Source organism: Tupaia chinensis, unplaced genomic scaffold (assembly GCF_000334495.1).
Source record: "Tupaia chinensis unplaced genomic scaffold, TupChi_1.0 Scaffold000465_1, whole genome shotgun sequence".
Taxonomy (NCBI): domain Eukaryota; kingdom Metazoa; phylum Chordata; class Mammalia; order Scandentia; family Tupaiidae; genus Tupaia; species Tupaia belangeri.
The window spans coordinates 1,385,214-1,406,435 of NW_006159974.1; the positions used below are offsets into that span (position 1 = coordinate 1,385,214).

Genomic DNA, 21,222 nt, shown 5'->3' on the forward strand with positions numbered 1-21,222 from the left:
GGCTCCACCAGACCTACTTCACAGATTTCCCTCTCCACAGGCCATGATCATTCCCGACTTTACGGCCTGGGCTGTGCCATCTTCTCTCCTTAAATACTCTTCTTTCTGCCTATTTTCTATGTAAGGCCAACTACATGCTAACCACTGTGCTGAATGCTGGGTTGAATTTTTGCAGGTCATTCTTTAAACCTCAGCCCACGTCTAGGAGATGGCTATGAGTTAAGGCTCTATTACTAGAGGCCCAGTGTTCTTAAAAGCGGAAGTGACAGTTCTATTCTCTAGAATATTTACACATTCTAGACAGACTGGTAAGGGAGGTCCATCGTGTGTATCATAGCCTCATTCTTCTCCTAAGCCCCTGTTTGAGTTGCCGAGTTCTCCGCCTGGTCTCTTCCACTCTTGACCATGGAAATCATTTACAGAAACTAGGAGGAGCAGCACCAACTTGGCATGACCTCACAGCCTCTGGCCAGTGGGTCCAACATGCTTCTGGTGGGTGTTCCAAAAGAAGCCGACCAAAGAGGGAGGGTGGTCTGACCTGTCAGACAACATTCCAAGAGACCAGACTGCAGTAGCTAAACCCTGTCTGGGATCACAAAACCTCAGCGAGCGCCAACAACTCGCTAAGCACTGCACGTTTATTACCCCAGTGATGATTTGGTGTTGACGTTCTTCCCTCTGTTCTGGAGCCCAGAACTGGCAGAGACGAGGCTGACAGCAGAACTCCAAATCAGGGGACTTTGGTTGGAGTTTCTTCTCTGCTCCTTCACTAGCTGTGTGGCCTCAGGGAGGTTACTTAACCTTTCTGAACCTGGAATTTAGGAATCTGAGTGTGATTGTGAGGATTAAGTCAGTGAGGAAACTGAATGACAAACTGCTGGTTTGCCTGGGAGATGGGCGAGACCATTCTAAGATGAGTAGAAGGACACAGGGGAGGATGGCGGTGGCCCGTGGTCAGCGTTGTGTGTGGAAGGGAAAGACCAGCTACCCAAGGGCTAGATAAAGACAAGGCCCCAGCTTCCTCACGCAATTCCCTGGGCAAGCGTAAGAGGTGGAATGGACAAAGCCCAGAGGAGACAGCGGAGGAGATAGGGGTGTGCTGATAGCTATCCAGACAGAAGGGCAGGGGTTTATTCCCTCCCCCAGACTAAAAGCATGGTTTGAATTCATTCATTCATTTGACAGATACTCAGAGGGTACCTCTTAAATGTCAAGCACTGTTCTAGAAACGGGCAATATGGAAACGAACAAAGTTGCTGCTGCTCTGGTCTCTGTATTCAGGCCAGGGAAGACAGAAAGTACACAAAATAAAACAATGAATAGAACAGAATATCAGAGAGTGCCCAGAGCTCTGAAGAGTAACGTAGTGGGGAGGGCTGTTTTACAAATAGGGGTCAGGGAGGGGCTCTTGATGAGCTGATTTGTGAGCAGAGAGACTTGTATGCAAAGACGCTCCTTGACTTAATGACATCTTCAAAGTTGAAAATACTGTGAGTCAAACTGAATTTTATACGACTAACATCATAGCTTAGCCTGGCCTACCTTAAACATGCCCAGAACTCCTACAGTAGCCTCCGGTTGGGCAAAATGACCAAACACATGGCCTATTGTATAATGAAGTGCTGGCTAGCTCATGTAACTTCGTGAATGCTGTACTGAAAGTGCAAGCAGAATGGCTGTATGTGCACTCGGAGTGTGGTGTCATTGAACGCATATTGCTTTCTCACCATTGGGAAGTTGGAAGTCGGGACTGTCTGTACTGAGAAAATTAACCCCAGAAGTGTTGAGAGGATGGGTCTCAACATTTGGAACAGTAGGTGCAAGATCCCTAAGAGGGGTGCTTGGGACAAGGTTGTGGTTATGCCCAGGTTGGGATGTGCAGGGGTGGACAGGCTTATTCTGCTGCTAGCTCTCTGTGTGACAAAAGCAGCTCCTTTTCTCTCTCTGGGCACTCTCTGCACAGGGAGGAGTTGGTCTGAGTTCCAGTGGTGGACTCAAACATGAATGAGCTTGAAATCTGGAGATCAGTAAACGGGCCTGTGGTGTGGGGTTAGGAGAGGAATGGAGGGCAGAAGGCAACCCTGGCCGAGGCTGGAGTCAGACTCTCTTAGCTCAGCAGCAGCAGAGGGGCCACATCCTCTGTCTCCCCCGGTCCTCTACTCTCCCTGGTTTCAGCTGCTGCAGGGACAGGCCTCAGAGTGGGCGTCACAAGTGAGATAAAGTTCTCCCTGCCCCCCTGGAGGTCCGGGTAGCAGGCACCAGTGCCTGTGCAGTTCTCTGGGCCAAGCCTGAAACCTGGAAGGCCCCCTAGTCAGGGTGGGCATTGCAGGGAGCTGCCCTGGTATTCCTGGATGTGGGGCAACTGGGAGCAAGGCACTCGGGCCAACAAGGACTTATTCAGGGGAGGCCCTCCAAGCCAGGGCTAGCCCCCTCCCAGGGTGGGCTTTCAGCAGGTAGTGTGGACCACCCTTGCCCACTCTCTTGGATCTATCTATCCACGAGGTCTTTTGGAACAAAGCATCAGGCTGCCCAAACTGAGCCCATGTGGGGATGTCACAACTTTCTGAGATGAAACTTCTTCATCTCTCTAATGAAGCAAAGGCTCATTCTGATCTTGCAGGACTCTTGCTGGGTTAAGTCTGGTTCATGTGAGACCACACCCCCGGAAAGGCCTTGAGGAATGATATTGTGCAAAGGCCAGCTTAGTTTTCACTGGAAAAATGACCAGCACCCAGGCAACAGGCCTGGACTCTTTTCTTTTTTTAAAGACATTTTTGCCTTAAGGCATGTGCACTTGCCAGAGAGAGAGAGAAACAGAGATAGTGAGAGGGAAAGTGAGAAATCATTCCCCGGGGGAGTGGCCACAATGCAATTCCTTCTCCTCCATTCTCCTCCCAGGATTTTGGGCACACACACACATGCGCACACATCTGGCAGGGTGGGCATTGCAGGGAGCTGCCCTGGTATTCCTGGATGTGGGGCAACTGGGAGCAAGGCACTCGGGCCAACAAGGACTTATTCAGGGGAGGCCCTCCAAGCCAGGGCTAGCCCCCTCCCAGGGTGGGCTTTCAGCAGGTAGTGTGGACCACCCTTGCCCACTCTCTTGGATCTATCTATCCACGAGGTCTTTTGGAACAAAGCATCAGGCTGCCCAAACTGAGCCCATGTGGGGATGTCACAACTTTCTGAGATGAAACTTCTTCATCTCTCTAATGAAGCAAAGGCTCATTCTGATCTTGCAGGACTCTTGCTGGGTTAAGTCTGGTTCATGTGAGACCACACCCCCGGAAAGGCCTTGAGGAATGATATTGTGCAAAGGCCAGCTTAGTTTTCACTGGAAAAATGACCAGCACCCAGGCAACAGGCCTGGACTCTTTTCTTTTTTTAAAGACATTTTTGCCTTAAGGCATGTGCACTTGCCAGAGAGAGAGAGAAACAGAGATAGTGAGAGGGAAAGTGAGAAATCATTCCCCGGGGGAGTGGCCACAATGCAATTCCTTCTCCTCCATTCTCCTCCCAGGATTTTGGGCACACACACACATGCGCACACATCTGGCATGATTTTCAAGTCACCAGGTCTGGGACTCGAACCACTGTCGGCCATGTGAAAGTCCAGTAATGTAACTGCTTTTGCTATCTGCTGGCCCTGGACTCTTTACTTCACCCTTTTTGTCTGCCTGGGTGCTGCCTAATGGTGGCCACCTCACCTACTGGGGCATGGTGTGTAGGCCTTTCTCGCTCTACATCCCTTAGGCTTTTCTTGTGGCCTTAGCTTTTCACAGCCTCAGGTGTTTGTTTCACAGCAAGAAGCCATTTCCGGCCCCTCCAGTCAACGCTTCTCAACCTTGAATGTGCACGTGAATCACCTGGGGATCTTACAATGTGCACGTTCTGTTTCAGTAGGTCTGGGATAGCACCTAAAATTCTGCATTTCCAACAAGCTCCCAGTGTTAAAGAAAGGAATGAACAGCTTGACTAAAAAGGGGTGTGGGAGGGTTATCCTTATACCTGGAATCTATGGATACAAGGAAAAGGAGGAACTTATGGCCAAGGGGCAGAGTGGGGGCCCGAAAATGGAAAATTACTAAGAGGGATAAGGGGAATTCCAGTGGAACCAACCTAGCTGGATTCTAACTGAAGGTGGACCAGGTGATCAGACACCACCTGGGGGCTGGTGGCGGATGAACCTGATCAGATATCCAGGGTGATCAGATCTGTGGGTGGGGTTCCGGTTAAACTGACTTAGCAGGATTTTTTTCTAAAACCGGACAATGCGGAGATAAGCACTGAAGTTCAAAAGAAAGAGTTCAGGGAGCCTGAGTGAATTTTGGTCAAAGAAAGAATCTTTGCCCTCAGGTGATACAATGCTGTGGGTTCAGGAATTGCACCTGAGTAAAGACCACAAATACCTGACCTTGACATGTTTGAGACGAGTCCAGTATCTGCTTCCACAACCACTCCTGCCCTGTCCTGGACTCCCCGTCACTTGATACGCACCGTCATTCTCTTCTTCTTAACGACTTTTTTAAAAAACAAACTTCATTGAAGTATAATTTACATACAAAAAATGTACCCATTTTAAATGCATTTTTTAAAAAGTTTACTTATCAGGCCCAGCAGGTGGCATAATAGTTACTCGCTAGACTCCCACATGGTGGACCACGGTCTGAGTTCTGGACCCAACAGCTTGAAACTCAAGCTGGGAGCGTGCGCATGTGTAACCAAAATCCTAAAAGGAGGATGGAGAAGGGATTGTAGTGTGGCCATCTCCCCTGGGGTGATTTCTCGCTTTCTGTTTCTGTCTCTCTTCGTCTTTCCAGTGAGCACACAAGCCCTACAGCTAAAACAAAACAAAACAAAGCAAACTTCTCAAAAAAACAAAAAACAAAAAAAAAAGCTTACTTACTTATTGCCTACTTAAGAGAGGGAGACAGAGAGACAAACAAAGGCACCCAAGACCCAAGAGGGTCTTCACACTGTGAACAACCCTCAGCCTCAGCCAGCCCAGCCTAGATTAAAGGTACCCAGTGTGTGTACAGGGAGGCCCTGGGACACAAACCTGGGTCCAGCATGTGGATGCAGCTGGCAGAGTGCTGTCTTTCTGCTGTGCTACCAGCCCTTTGTGCTTTGATGTAACCATCACCCTGATCTGGTTCTAGAACCTTCATTGAGTTCTAGAATTTTCTACCATCCCCAGAAATTCCCTTTTTGTTCCTGCTCATTCTCATCTTCAGCTGATCTTTTCTAGGACTTTGCTCCTGCATTTCTCTCCCATCCCTTCCACCTCACCTGCCTTGCTGCCAGGCCTCTTCATTCCTCATTTGGACTACCTACCAGATTGTAAACATGCTCTTGCACACGTTCCCTTGACCTCCCCTGCCTTCCCAGCAGAATGAGGTGTGCTGGAGCTGCCCAGTGTGTGGAAGGCAGGAAGTGAGTTCCGTTTCCTCATCCCATTACTGGTCAGAAAACACTCACTGAGGGAATGAATGTTGATGCTTCATAGCTCCAACTCTCCTGTTGATTGTGCATTGTTAAATGAAGAGATGATTACCTATTTTAGTGTGATCAGCCAGTGTTTCCATAGATACCTGATCCTAATGACTAATTAAACAAGAAAGGCTTTCTATTTTACTGTCTGATATTTTTTGAAAAGTCCAACCATTTAATCTGTTCACATTTTTTTTTTTCTTTTTGAAGACATTAATAGTCTTTTATGGCTTTAAGGAAGAGTGCAGAGGGCCAGCCAATGGCATGGCAGTTAAGGCAGCTGGATCCCACATGATTGACTGCACAGTGGTTGGAATCCAGAACCTGGAGACTTGAAAAACAATGGGCATGTGTGCCTAAAATCCCAAAAGGAGGGGTAAATAGAGTAGAAGGAATTGCATGTAACCATTGCTCATTGGGGAGGTGCTTCTCACCCTGTTCCCACTGGCAAGCACACGTGCCTTCCAGTAAATTAAAAAAAAAAAAAAAAGAAAAGAAAGAAAGAAAGAAAGGAAAAAAAGAATGCATAAGTAAAAATCAAGTTTTCATTATAATGGGGTTTTTAGTGTTTATTCCTATAGATGATACTAGGCAAAAATATCCTACTTACAATATTTCTAGAAGTTTGTCCATTTGCTCATGAAACTGCCCTTGTGGGCCCTGGGGAAGTATAAAGAGAGATGCCGTCAGCTTGAGAAGGCAGATTAGCATGGGGACTTAGGATTCAAAGTGATACATGCTGAGTAGAGGCAAGCCCGGGAGGTGAAGGGGACACTGGAGAGGGAGTAGATATCCCAGAGGAAATACTGAGGGCTCCACAGCTAGACTTTGGTTTTGCTTTGGGGGATCAATAGGAATTCCCAGGTGAGAACTGTGGAGGGGCGTGCAGGTAGAAGTAGTATGGGCAAAGACGCAATTATAATAGCGAACATTTATTAGCTGCTAGGTAGACTTCCAAAGGCTTCACATGTGTTAAATCTTTTCTCTCTTACTATAAACCTATGCGATACATAGTTTTATTATTCTCTTTTTACAGACATGGTAATTGAGGCACAGTGAATTTCTTTCCTTTTTTTCCAAGAGGTTTTTGCTATAGGGTGCGTGTGTTCGCCAGAAAGACAGAGAGAGACAGAGAGACAGAAAGCGAGAAATCACCCCCGAGGGGGGATGGCCACGCCGCAATCCCTTCTCCTCCGTTCTCCTATGGGATCTTGGGCATGCACGCACACACACCTGGTGTGAGTTTAAGCCACCGGGTCTGGGACTACAGTCGACTACATGGGAGTTAGCCCAGCCATTATGCTAACTGCTGGTCCCAAGGCACAGTGAATTTAAGTGGATTTAATTCAAATCCACATGTCCTAAAGCTTGTAGTTGGCATTGCCAGAATTTTGACCCAAGCAGTTCGGCTCCCAAGTCTGAGCTCCTAACCCCTGTACTATGCTACACCAGTGGTGCCTGAACATATCTGGTGTGGGAACACGTAAGTAGGGCATAGGGGTGTAAATAGAATTGTTCAGAGACCAGGAAGGAGGCATTGCTTGTTTGTTTGTTTTGCCAGAGGGTGTGTGCACTTACCAGAGAGAGACAGAGAAACAGAAAAGCATAGAGAGAGGGAGAGGGAGAAAACACCTCCCATGAGGCATGGTCATGCCAGAATGCTTCCTCCTCCATTTCTCCATTCTGTTGGGATTTGGGGCATGCACACACATACCTGCACAGAGTGTCTCAAGCTTCCAGGTTCCAACTTTATAGTTGACCATGTGGGATCTGGCTACCTTAACCATTGGGCCTCTGGACCAGCCTAGAAGAGTCTTTCAGAATTCTGAAAGGTCTTCTATGCCCTGCTGATAAGTGTGGACATTCCCTGTAGACCGTGGAAAGTCATTTAAGGATTTAGGTAGGAGAGAAATGCGGTCAACTTGTATTTATGGGTGATTGCCCAGGCAACAGTACGGCAGATAGATCAGAGGGACAGAGATTTAAGGCAGAGGACTATCGAGGAAACTGTCTTAGATGGAGAAGATGAAACCTGATCCGAGGCAGTGCCATGGGGGACAGGGCAGGGGAAAGGGTGGCTGAGAGCACTGTCCATGGAAAAGTCAGTGGGTGATGTTCCCAGGGCTCAGCCACTAGCAGAATCCAGATGCTGGTTTGGGCTTCCTCCTTCTCTGTGGATTGGCTTAGGTGAGGATCAGGCTGGCTTGCTGGAGGACGTCCTCCCTGGTGAGACTGTTGGACAGGGCCTAAAGTCACATCTTGGCAGCTTTTCACTCCAGGGCAACTGCCAGCCTGGGATGGGCATCACTGACTCTGAACAGCAGTCCAGGGGAAGCGACACCCCAGGGAATCCAAACAGCAGATTATGCGTATTAGTCTGTCTAAAGTGATCGGGCCATTTTTTAAAGTACAGACACTGAGGTCCCAGGCCCAGAGAGTGTACAGCCGTGCACCTGAGCCCATGTGTGCCAGACACTGGTGCTTGTTACATGAACCCCATCCTGGGAGCCCATCACTGGTTGAACTAGGCCTCCTTTGGGGGCTGGTGGTAGAAGAGTCCTCTCCGGATGGGAAGGATGGCATTAGCTCATCCTCCTAGTATCAGCAGAGGAGTCTGTCTCTTCTCAAAAAGGACCTTCCTTTCTGGAAGGTCCCCAGAAATCCCAACCCATTTCCTTTTTTTAAAAAAAATTATTTAATTTATTATTGTTATTATTATTTTTATTTTGCCATAGGGCACATGTGCTCACCAGAGAGAGACAGAGAGAAAGAGACGGAAAGTGAGAAAGCAAGCCACCAGGTCTGGGACTTGAACTGTGGTCAGCCATGTGGGAGTCCAGCACCTTAGCCACCATGCCACCTGCTGGCCCCCCAACCCATTTTTATTTGGTGGAGGTTTGAAGGCTGGTATCAAGTTGGTGGAGAGAGTAGGACCTTGTCTTGAAAGAGAATGCGCACTCTCTTTTTACTTAGGTAGTATGTTTTTTGGAGAGTTGGTTTGGAGTGTTGGTGGGGTTTAACGAGTGTCTACAAATCACCCCCATTCCTGCCACTGGCAGTCACGTCTGTGAAACCTTCACTTGTTCTTTCCTCACCCAAGCTGGGGAAGAAGTGATCCACTGGCGCCTTGCAGTGATTGCATTGTAACTCTGTTCAGTAAGTAATACATGGGCTGGCCTCAAGGTCCAGTGGCTAAGAGAGCCAGATCCCACGTGGCTGTGTGGTTTGAGTCCCAGGCCTAGTGAATTGGGGAACATTGGGTATGTGAGTGTGCGTACTCAAGTTTCAGAGAGGATGGTGAAATGGAGAAGGGATTAGAGGTTGGCCACATTTCATTAGAGGTGCTTGCTCTCTCTCTCTGGGGAGCATACATATGCTCTGGCAAACTTAAGAAAAAAAAAGATGGAGACCAGCAGGTGGCGTGGTCGTTAAGGCGCTGGACATGCTCACATGGCTGAGCATGGTTTGAGTCCTGGACTTGGTGACTTCCTTTCTCACTTTCTCTCTCTCTCTCTCTCTGGTCAAATTAAAATAAGTGAATGAATAAATAAAATAAAATAATTCTTTAAAAAAGAGAAATATTTATTTGGTCTTTGTCCCTAGTGCTTGACACAGAGCTACTAAAGCCTTTGTGATTTCCTGAGTAATAAGAGTTTGCTTTACAAGACCAGCAGATGTCATAACAATTATGTTGCTGGACTCCCATGTAGTCAATCGTGGTTCTAGTCCCAGACCTGGTGGCTTAAACTCATGCCGAGTGTGTGTGTGTGTGTACCCAAAATCCTGAGAGAAGAATGGAGAGGAAGAAATTGTGGTGTGGCCATCACCCCTGTATCCCGACCCACAGGACAGTTGAATAGGTTTCCTGAGGGAAGAAGTGGGATGAGCAACATGGAGATGATGCAGTGTTATAACAGATGACACAGTGTTACAACTCTTTAGGGTCTTCAGGGTTGTCTGGTGATTGTGGGCCAGGGATCGTGGTTATACACATGTTGGTGGGTGGTGATTGGTTAAATGAAGGATTGTAAAAGGTGGGTTATGATTGGTTGCTTTTGTGAACCAATCATGAGGTGCCGGACATGCAAATCTGAGGGATTCTAAACTCACTGATTTGCTATGGGAAGTGGCCAATCAGAGTATGGTTTTGAAGGTGAGGTTTTGAAGGGGAGCCAATTGTGGCCTTTGGCATTGTATAATTGTTTGCTTTCTGAGAAATCGAAACCTAATGACTTTGGCAGACTCGTTGGTGTGCAGCCTCCCACACCCCTGAGGGGTGATTTCTCACTTTCTGTCTCTCTGTCTCTTTCTGCCTCTCTGGCGAGTGCATACACCCTATAGCAAAAATCTCTCTCTTAAAAAAAAGAAAAAACAAAAAACAAGAGTGTGTTTTGCTATTCAAAACAAACTACTTTTGACCGTTCCTAAGTTTACGCTAATAAGATGACTTTTGCTGGACCCCTAGGATAGAGGCTGGTAGCCACAGTAATCAACTTTGTTACACAGGGTTAAAACTTTGAGTCTCATCTCTGACCACTGGGAAGGAAATAGGGACTGGCCATGGAATTGATCACCAATGGCCAATGATTTAATCAATCATACCTATGTAATAGAATCTCCATAAAATCCCTAAATGACTGGGACCAGCAGTTAGCATAATGGCTATGTCGCTGGATTCCCATGTAGTCGGCTAGGGTTCGAGTTCCAGACCCGGTGGCTTAAACTCACGCCAGGCACGTGTGTGTGCGTGCCCAAGATCCTGAGAGGAGAATGGAGGAGAAGGGATTGTGGCATGGCCATCCCCCCTCGGGGGTGATTTCTCACTTTCTTTCTCTCTGTCTCTCTCTGTCTTTCTGGTGAGCGCATGCACCCTATAGCAAAAACCTGTAAATGCTTGGATCAGAGAGCTTCAGGGTTGGTGAGTACATCAAGGTACTAGGAGAGTGGAGTGCCAGTGAGGGTGGCGTGCCCAGAGATGGCACAGAAGCTCCAGGCAACCTCTTCCTCTTTGTGCCTCTTTGGCCATTCATCCGAATCCTTTACAGCGTCCTTTGTAATAAACTGGTAATAGCAAGTAAAGTGTTTCCTTGAGTTCTGTGAGTCATTCATTCTAGCAAATTACTGAATGTGAGGTGGGGGTTATGGGATTCCCCAACTTTTTAGCAAAGTTGGACCAACCCAACACTTGCAGATGACATCTGACATGGGGGACAGTCTTAAAGGACTGAGTCCTTAATCTATATGGGTTTCTGCCCTAACTCCTGGTAGTTAATGTCGTAGCTGAACTGAGTTACAAGATATCCGGTTTGAGTCTGGAAAGTCAGATAACTGGTTGGTGTAGAGAAGAAAATTCCACACTGTTATTGTTAAAAGTGTTGTAAATAGGGCCAGCTGGTGATGTCATGCTTAAGGTGTTGGATTTCCAATACGGCTGATTGAGCAGTTCATGTCCCACAACTGGTGGCCTGAAAATCACACCCAGCTTGTGTGCCTGTGTGTCCAAAATTCCTCGAGGAGAAGGAATTGCAGCATGGCTATCTCCTCTTGGGAGTGATTTCTTACTTTCTCTCTCTGTCCCTCTTTCTCTGTCTCTCTCCAGTGAGTGCATGAACCCTGTGGCAAAAATGAAAACAAAGACAAAAACAAAAACAGTGCTGTAAGTAAAAACAGTTTAGAATCACCAATGCCTGGGACCAGCAGATGGTGTAATGGTTACATCATGGGATTGCCACATAGTCGACAGTTCAAGTCCCGGACCTATTGGCTTAAAACAGGCTAGGCACGTGTGCATGCAAGCCCCAAACCCCAAGAGGATACTGGAGGAAAAGGGATTGTGGTGTGGCCATCCCCTGTGGGGGGGTGATTTCTCGCTTTCTATCTTTCTGTCTCTCTCTGTCTCTCCAGCAAACATGTGCACCCTATAGCAAAAACCTCTCTTATAAAAAAAAAAAAAAAGAATCATCAATGCCTGTCTTGTCCTCTGAGCCGTGAGCTTCCCAGGATGTGTGATGGATCGCTCATCTGTGTGCCCATGGCTCAGCTGGGTACCCGGCATGGAAACATCCTTGAAAACCCAAGGAGTAGGAGAATGAGCGTAGCATCCCGGGAGGTTCTGTAATTCCCTAAAGAGACAGAGAAGAAAACACTGTGTTAACTGTCAAAAATGTGACAGGGAACAGTCAAAAAGACATGGAATTAGCTACATATACGTGAAACACAATTTATACTTCTCTTTAGGCTGTAGTAATACAAAAAAATAGTAATCTCCTCCTCAAGATAGAAGATGAAAGCTCACTCCACATGCACGCCAGCAGAATCCATCAATTTTGCACCTCGGTTGACAAATACTCTGCCTGCTCACCCAAGTAAACCCCATTCACGTTGACAAGTGCATACCTTTGTGTTGCCAGGAAGACAAATATCTTACTCTCCTTCAATTATTGGATAAATTGGTCATGGTCAGCTATGGTTTCTGTCTTGGTAAGCGCGATTATTGGGAAAAGATGTGAAAATCAAAGTCTGTGTTCAAAAGAGTTCTGCTCAGCCGATGTAAAAATCACGTGTAGGGTTGAAATGTGGGAGTTTGCTGAGTACAGGACAGTCTGACCCTGATGGTATTGACCTCATGCTTAGGAACAGCAACAACGTATTTCTTTCTTTCTTTCTTTTCTTTTCCTCCCTTTTCTTTTCTTTCATTTTTTAAAAAGAGGTTTTTGCTTTAGCTCACCGGAGAGAGACAGAGACAGTGAGAGAGAAAGTGAGAAATCACCCCCTCAAGGGAAGATGCAGTCCCTTCTCCTCCAGTCTTCTCCAGGGATCTTGGGCCCACATACACACGTGCCCAGCATGAGGTTTTTTTTTTTTGTTTATTTGTTTGTTTTCCCCAATGATTTCCTTTATTTTATCATTATTGTTATTTTTAATTTGACTAAAGTGAGACACAGAGGGAGAGAGAAAGTGAGAAAGCAAGCCACCACATCCAGAACTTAAACTATGGTCAACCATGTGGGAGCCCAGTGCCTTTAATCACCATGCCATTTGTTGGCCCCAACCCAGCGTGAGTTTTAAGTCACTGGGTCCAGGACTTGAACTGGGGTTGGCCATGTGGCAGTCCAGTGATATAACTGCGTCACCATCTGCTGGCTCCTTTGTTTTCTTTTGACTAAAGGGTATGTGCCCTCACGGAGAGAGTCAGAGAGAGAGAAGGTGAGGAATTACCCACAGAGGGGTTGGTCTCAGTGTAATTCCCTCTCCCCGATTCTTTTCTAGAGATTGTGGGCATGAATGTACATGTGCCTGACATGATTTTCAAGCCCCTGGGTCCAGGATTCAATCCACGGAGTCAGCCATGTAGGATAAGTCAGCCGCCTTAAACTCCATACCACTTGCAGGTTCTGTTCCTTACTTTTTAATGATGGAGTCAAACTGGTAGGCTCCAGGGCTTCAAAGATTTTTCTCATCACCAATAATTAATCTATAGAGTCAAACTAGTACGATCCAGAACTTCAAGAATTTTCTCATCACCAATAATTAATCTGCATATCAATTATGCCAATAAAGATATAGAAAATGATGTGGTTTCTGGGACTAGCAGATGGTGTAATGGTTACATCACTGGATTCTTACATGGCCGACCACAGTTTGAGTCCTGAAGTCAGTGACTTCAAACTCATGCCAGGCACATGTACATGTATGCCCCAAATCCCAAGAGGAGAATGAAGAAGAAGGGATTGCGGTATGGCTATCCCCCCGGGGAATGATTTCTAGCTTTCTGTCTCTCTCTGTTTCTCCAGTGAGCACATGCACCCTTTCAAGCCAGGACAACACACATAGTACAAAATTTGTGATAGCTAAGCTATAATTTATTTATTTAAAGTTAATTTAAAAATTTTTTCTATAAGTGAGAGAGACAGAGACATGGAGAGACAACATCCCCAATGGGGTCCCAATGCTGCTCTTCACCCCTACCCTTCAGCCAGCCCAGGATCGTGGGCACACGCAAGCCTGTGTACCCAGGAAGGTCCTGGATAACAAGATAACAACCCACAACCTTCCTCGGTGGCTCGCCTCAGAGCACCATGCTTTACCCCTATGCCACCATCCAGCCCCTAACATTAATTTTTTTACATGTGAGGAGTTTAGGCCAATCTGGAAATGTTAGTGACTCGGTGTTAGATTTGCAGGGGCAGAAAATGGGATGAAAAAACATGCTCTCCTCATTATTTATGCCAATGTTTTGCAAAGCAGAATTATCATACATTGTACAAGGAGTTTCTGTTTTGAAAGAAAAAAAAAAACACTCAGTAAAAAATCCTGAAAATACAGAAGTAAAAATGCATCTGAAATCATTGCAATTGGGGGTAGAATATTGATTTCCTAGTGAAACTGTCACTAACAAATTATTATCTGCTCACTCATAACAGCTTGAGGAAACGAGAACATACCTGAAATTCAGAGTTAAACATATTTTATTTCTTGGAAAACAGTGTTTATCTTTAAGAAGTCATGACAAGTGTATTTCATCTGTGAATAAAGGCAATTTGGAGGGAGTTTCTGGAAGACATAAAAGAAAGCTATTCTAACTTAGGAATCTGTTGATGCCTATAGAAGTTAGCAAATTTAAAATGAAATGACCAGAAAAATAAAACTGGAAGCGTTGCAGACCATGGTAGATGGAATCAATGCTTACTGATTCAATAACATGTGACAAGGCCAGAATGGGGCAGTGAAAAAAACAAAAACAAAAACAAAAAGCCAACACTGTAGTTAATGTAAGAAAAATCTCAACTGTAGAGACTCTGGGACCTTGCTGATATTGAAGGGTGACTAAGACCAACTTATACGTGCACATCAAGACTTAGCTGCAGCAAATCAAAGTGGAGCTCATCACATGGATGGCCAAATCCAGCACTGAAGATCTGACAGATGTGTGGAAAGTGTGGGCCGCACTGCAGTATCTTATAAGGAGGAAGAACACACCATTCCCAGACATCGTGGTACCGATCATTTGTACTTGGTGATGTTGAGACTTTTGTAGAAAAAGGAAAACACTATGACTTGCTTTCTCTGCGTCAATTCTTTGTTTTCCACTATCCATTCATCTGTGAAAAGACTGGCCACCACCCAGCACAAACGCAGTACGAGTGGTGAAACGACACACAGAACACAGGGCAGTTTGCTAAAAACCATGCAGGGCTGAGTATCACCAGGCGTTGGCTGTCATGATTGAACGATTATTGAAACTGGAAGTGGCATTAAACGATTATCAGACACACAGGTGGCCCATGAATCGAATATTCCTTTGCACGTGCTAAATGTTACAGGAGGGTTTTTCTTTTTTTCTTTTCCTGATGTGCTTCAAAGTGAAACCATAGACATGTTTTCATAGTCTTCAAAAGGAAAGGCAATCTTTCACTGTTTATCATCTCGGAGAAATGATGACTGTTTCAAAACCATTTGGTACACTGCAAAGGAAACTTGCCAAAAACGAATCTCGGGGGTTCAGAGCGAAAACAAAACAACAAAAAACCATTTTCTTCGGAGAAGAAAAATTCTGACGTGGAGCATGGTTTGCGTGTGGAGGGGGAGATTGTGGAAATTCAGATAGTACATTTTTCCGTACTTTGTTAAGATGATATCCAACAAGATCCAGCTATAAAGATTTGGTTATCACATTACTCAGTTTAAATGCATGCTTTTCAGTGAATAATCATAACAAAAGAAGGTGCATTTTAAAAATCACTGTTTCAATGCAGTGAGCTAGTGTGTAAAGTAGTGCCCAGGTGTATGAGATAAATTTGCAGCCCTGGTAGAAGAAAGGCACTAGGAAGTTTGGTTTCACCAGCGCTACACAGAGCTTAGCTTCTATCCTGATCACCGGCATTTTCACCAAGTTTCTTTCTAGCACGGCAGAAAGAGACCGAGACAAAGACAAGCACTCTCAAAGGGGTCCTCACAGCTCAATCCACCTCCCTCCATAGCCAGCTAGGATCATGGGCACATGTGAATGCCCAGGGAGGTCTCGGGACATGAACCTCTGACTTTCTCACATGGATCAGCATCACAGAGTGTTGTATTACTGGTATGCCATGATCTGGCCCCCATGATTGCTGGTCTGGGCTCATGGTTCAACACCGTCACCCTATTCATGCCTATTTCTGAGCTCATCATATGGCCCTGGCATGGCCACACTCTTTGTCAGGTGAGCAGCCACATTTTTGACCCTGTGTCAGGCCTGGTGGTTGACAGTGAGAACAGCTGGGCAAGTGGTGGTGCCAAAATGAGGGAAACCATGTGGCTCAGGGGTGCCACAGAGAACTTCAAGACACTCTGAGAGATGGGTGAGCTTGACTGAGTCCATCATACCCCCGGAGAAGCTGGACCTGGGTGGGCCCAATTTCCATATTTTACCTTCAAACCTTAATTTGCAGGTTCCCAAACTGGCTGCTCCAGTTTCAGGTGAATGAGGTGTGGTTGTTGGGATGACATAATAGAAATAATCTGTTATTTTATGAAAAGGCTCACAGGTTATTAAAAAATAAATAAACCTTTGGAAAATAAATAGCTGGAAACATTTTGTAGACCTCTCTCTTGGGTCTGGTAGAAAGGGTAGTCATCCTGTGTGCAATTAAATGTCCATCCTCCACCTCTTGAACATGGAATTGTGCTGAATGAATGAGCGAATGAGTGAATGAGTAAAGATGAGTTTCTAGGTTAGCTGCAGTTAAACAGGAAACGCTGATGAGCTGGAGACTAAAGGAAGGTCAAGGTAGCCTTGCAAGACTTGGACAGACTCCTTTCTATAGACTCAACTGGTAGCCAGTTTGGAGACTTGCAAGTCAACATATCCAAGTAGAATCTAGAAACTGGGTTCACCCCAGGGCTGGCTTCTCAGAGGTAAGACAGACTTGATAAATTCCCTATCTTGGAACCAGCAGTTGTCGTAATGACTATGTCGCTGGACTCCCATGTAGTTGACCACAGTTCGAGTCCCAGACCTGGTGGCTTAAACTCACTCTGGGTGCATGTGCGTGTGTGCCCAAGATCCTGAGAGGAGAATGGAGAAGGGATTGTGGCATGACTGTCCCCCCTGGGGGGGGGGTGTGATTTCTTGCTTTCTGTCTCTCTCTGTCTTTCTGGCTAGCGCACATGCCCTGTAGCAAAAACCTCTCCTCACTAAAAAAAAAAAAAAGAAATTCTCTACCTCTCAGTGATAGGATTATCAGGTTTAGCAAACAGAAATATGGGATACACAGTTATATTTGAATTTCGTAAGGCTAGTGGGTGGAGTGGAGGTTAAGCTGGATCTTACATAGCCAACTCTGTAGTTCAAGTTCCAGACCTGGAGGCTTGTAAATCATGCCAGGTATGTGTGCACGTGTCCCTAAAATCCTGAGAGAATGGAAGAGATGGGATTGTGGCCTAGCTATCCCCCTGGGGGTGATATCTTACTTCCCCTCTTGCTCACTCTATAGCAAAAACTAAAACTAAACTAAAATAAAATAAATTGAATTTTATATAAACACTTTTTAAAAATATAAGTATATCCTATGCAACATTTGGGATATACTTATATTAAAAAGTTATACTGCATAGTATCTGAAAACAGAAGCCCCAGGAGGGGACGCTTATCCAAAGATAAGAACCAGGTTGGGATTTTTGATTACAAGGTCTTACATTTGTGTTGTACATCATAGCCCATGAGGTGTTTTTCAGTCTCATCTTGCTTGAGAATTCCTATCACTCTCCAGGAGAGTATTAGCTTATTCCCATTTTAGTGCTGAAAAAACAGGGAAGTCCAGGGTTCCCACTTAAGCTGATAAGGTGCAGAGTCAGAGCTCAGCCTCAGCATCCAGCCTCCTCCTATGGAGTCTCTTCTCCCCACTCTTTTTTCTCTCTGAAATCTTGGCAGACCATGAATGTTCATTTGCAAGCCCACAGCTCCAGTGCACAAGGTCCCTTCTTTTCAGAGGGGTGCCCTGGGGGTTTATTTACAGCTCATTATCCCTGCCTTAGGTATAGAGAAACCATAGGGCTCTAGGGGTTGTTAGGTTACCAGAGAGCTAAGGAAGGCCGAGTGTAGGCTTATCCTACCCCTGCCAGACTAGCGGTTGCAAGATGGCTGAGGGGGGGGGGTGCTGCTTTTCTCAGGGCTAAGGGAAATCTCTGTCCTCTAGATAACTATTTTTAAAAATATTTTTTTAGTTTATTAATCCTCTCATCACAATCGCCGCAGATAGTCATTGCAGAATCTTTACTCCTTCGACTTTTTGCCAGCACCAACATTGGCCTTTGCAGTCCCCCTGACTTTCTTCATTCTGTTCTTGCGTTCCTTTCGCTGTTTTCTTGACATCTTTTTCTTCTCATAAAGGCCATGTCTTGCAAGTCTATGTTTGGGTTCCTTTTTCTTCGCATAATCCAAAGAATCATAAATCATGCCAAAGCCAGTTGTCTTGCCACCACCAAAATGGGTTCAAATAAATTGAATTTTATATAAACACTTTTTAAAAATATAAGTATATCCTATGCAACATTTGGGATATACTTATATTAAAAAGTTATACTGCATAGTATCTGAAAACAGAAGCCCCAGGAGGGGACGCTTATCCAAAGATAAGAACCAGGTTGGGATTTTTGATTACAAGGTCTTACATTTGTGTTGTACATCATAGCCCATGAGGTGTTTTTCAGTCTCATCTTGCTTGAGAATTCCTATCACTCTCCAGGAGAGTATTAGCTTATTCCCATTTTAGTGCTGAAAAAACAGGGAAGTCCAGGGTTCCCACTTAAGCTGATAAGGTGCAGAGTCAGAGCTCAGCCTCAGCATCCAGCCTCCTCCTATGGAGTCTCTTCTCCCCACTCTTTTTTCTCTCTGAAATCTTGGCAGACCATGAATGTTCATTTGCAAGCCCACAGCTCCAGTGCACAAGGTCCCTTCTTTTCAGAGGGGTGCCCTGGGGGTTTATTTACAGCTCATTATCCCTGCCTTAGGTATAGAGAAACCATAGGGCTCTAGGGGTTGTTAGGTTACCAGAGAGCTAAGGAAGGCCGAGTGTAGGCTTATCCTACCCCTGCCAGACTAGCGGTTGCAAGATGGCTGAGGGGGCGGGTGCTGCTTTTCTTAGGGCTAAGGGAAATCTCTGTCCTCTAGATAACTATTTTTAAAAATATTTTTTTAGTTTATTAATCCTCTCATCACAATCGCCGCAGATAGTCATTGCAGAATCTTTACTCCTTCGACTTTTTGCCAGCACCAACATTGGCCTTTGCAGTCCCCCTGACTTTCTTCATTCTGTTCTTGCGTTCCTTTCGCTGTTTTCTTGACATCTTTTTCTTCTCATAAAGGCCATGTCTTGCAAGTCTATGTTTGGGTTCCTTTTTCTTCGCATAATCCAAAGAATCATAAATCATGCCAAAGCCAGTTGTCTTGCCACCACCAAAATGGGTTCTGAACCCAAACACAAAGATGACACCTGGTGTGGTCTTGTACATCTTTGCTAGTTTTCCCCAAATTTCTGTCTTAGGTACTGTTGCCTTCCTGGGGTGAAGGACATCAATGACCATTTGTTTCCTCTGAAGTAGTTGGTTGGTCATGAATTTCCTGGTTCGGATAGTTACTGTGTCATTCATGATGGCGGTATATCCTCAAGCAGCCAGGCTCCTCTAGATAACTATTAAAAGCGATTTTCCTTGACACGCACATTGAGGTATTTAGGGGAAGGCGTACTGTTGACCACACTGTACTTTAAAAGGTATTTTTAAAAAGATGGATTTATTGCCGGATAGAGGGAGGGGGCGCATGGACGGATATGTGACAAAGTATAAAATAATGCTTGGGGTGGAATCCAGGAAAAGCTATTTATTCGTTCCTAGCAGCATTACTCAACTGCTGCACGTTCAGAAATTTTTAAATGTTGAAAAAATTCCACTAATTAAAATAAATGTATCTACTCATAGGACAACTAGAAAAATACAGAGGAGTGAACCCCAAATTTTCAATAATCCCACAACTCAACAGTATTTTATTTCCTGTCCTTTCCAGTACATTTGCTGTTATTTACAAATTTGGGATCATCCCATATATATATATATATATTTTATCATATACAACCACAGTAACCAGTTTGAGTGTTTTTAATGTGCCAGGTACTGTGATAAATCTTTTATGTAAATCTCCTCTTTGAGTCCTTGTGTCATACTGATAGCATTTACCTGAGTCAATGAAGTCCACAAATACCTTTGTAATGGCTATGTAATATTCCACCACATGGAATTTTTTTTTAGCTATAACTAGAAATATGGGTGATTTTCCATCTTTCAGCATTTGTAAACAAAGCCTCGGGAATATCACTGGTCTTGTCTCGTATTTCTATCCTCATTCCTTGGGACGGCTTCTTATCCTTTGTATTTTTCTGGCTCTGTGTCCACGATAGAATCACCACCCAGTCTCACAGGCTTTCTTTCTTTCTTTCTTTTTTTTTTAATATTTTAGTTTTACTCTAAGGCACATGCACTTGCAAGAGAGAGAGAAAGAAAGGAGGAGGAATGAGAAATCACCCCCACAGGGAGCGAGGGAAGGCCGCTGGTCATGCCGCAATCTCTTCTCCACTCCCCTCTTGGGATTCTGGGCACACACACTCATATGCCTGGTGTGTTTTTCAAGCCTCTGGGTCTAGGACTTGAACTGCACTATCAGCCATGTGAGATCCAGTGCCTTAGTCTCCACACCATCTCCTGGTCTTCCTTGTAGGCATTTTAACCTCCTTCTTGGGCTATCTCTGGGGCTTCAGAGAGGCTCCCTCAATCCACTTGGGGCAGGAGGCGCACTTGCTAAGTCAGAGCCTTCCCTTTCTGAGCAGAGAGTGGCAGGGACAATAATCAGGTGACCCATAGCAAGTTGGTATCAGGGGACTGTGGCTTCAGCCTTCTCTGTGCACTAGAGAGAGGGACTTGGGGAGTGAGGGTATCAGGCATGGGATCAGATGTCTGCAGGCCTCTCATGGGGGCAGAGGTTAGAGGATGTCCTAAAAAGAGGTGGGCATCACCAAAAAGCAGTAGGTGGGAGAAAGCTTTGAATTGTGTTGAAAGTACTCTGTTCTCTTTTTCTAGCTGAATGTGCCATTTAAACTTCACTAGTATTTCCACTTCCTAAGACCTAAAAGAAATTTGTTCTGTTTCTTTATTTTTTACATGTTTTTAAAAAATTTTTTTTCAATGAATGAGAAAAAGAGCACCTTGTAGAGGTCTAGACACTGTGACCCAACCCAGCCTCAGCCAGCCCCAGTTCTCTCCCAGAGAACTCAGGGAGCTCTCTTGGTGTGAACCTGGAACTCTCCCATGTGGTCAGCCTTGAGAAGTATCACCGTTTACTGTTGTGTCACTAGCCAGATCTCAGCTATCTTTATTATTATTTTAAAAATGTTGCCATAAGCCCATGCACTCACCGGAGAGAGAGAGAGAGAGAGCGCAAGAAATCACTCCCCATGGCACATGGTCGCATCGCAATCCCCTCTCCTCCATGCTCCTGGGATTTGGGGCATGCGTACACGTGTGCTCAGCTCTCTCGAGCTTTCGAGTCTCAAGCTTGAACCACGGTCGGCTGTGTGGTCAGCTGCTGCCACCACGCCACCTGCTGGCCCCTACTTACTTTAATTCTAGAATTTCAAACACTCCTGTCTCTGTATGAGGAGCTAACAGCGAGCAAGGAGGATGAAAATCTTACAAGATCAACAA

At 45.3% G+C, this 21,222-nt stretch overlaps 1 long non-coding RNA gene across 1 annotated transcript; it reads right to left on the reverse strand.

Moving 5' to 3' along the window:
* Nucleotides 1-639: 639 nt before the first annotated feature.
* On the reverse strand, nt 640-5,123 carry LOC102472879 (uncharacterized). Its single transcript, XR_335592.2, has 3 exons — nt 5,060-5,123; nt 4,415-4,520; nt 640-811 (listed from the first exon to the last, which is right to left on the reverse strand). It is a non-coding gene; the product is annotated as an uncharacterized LOC102472879 (long non-coding RNA).
* Nucleotides 5,124-21,222: the final 16,099 nt, after the last annotated feature.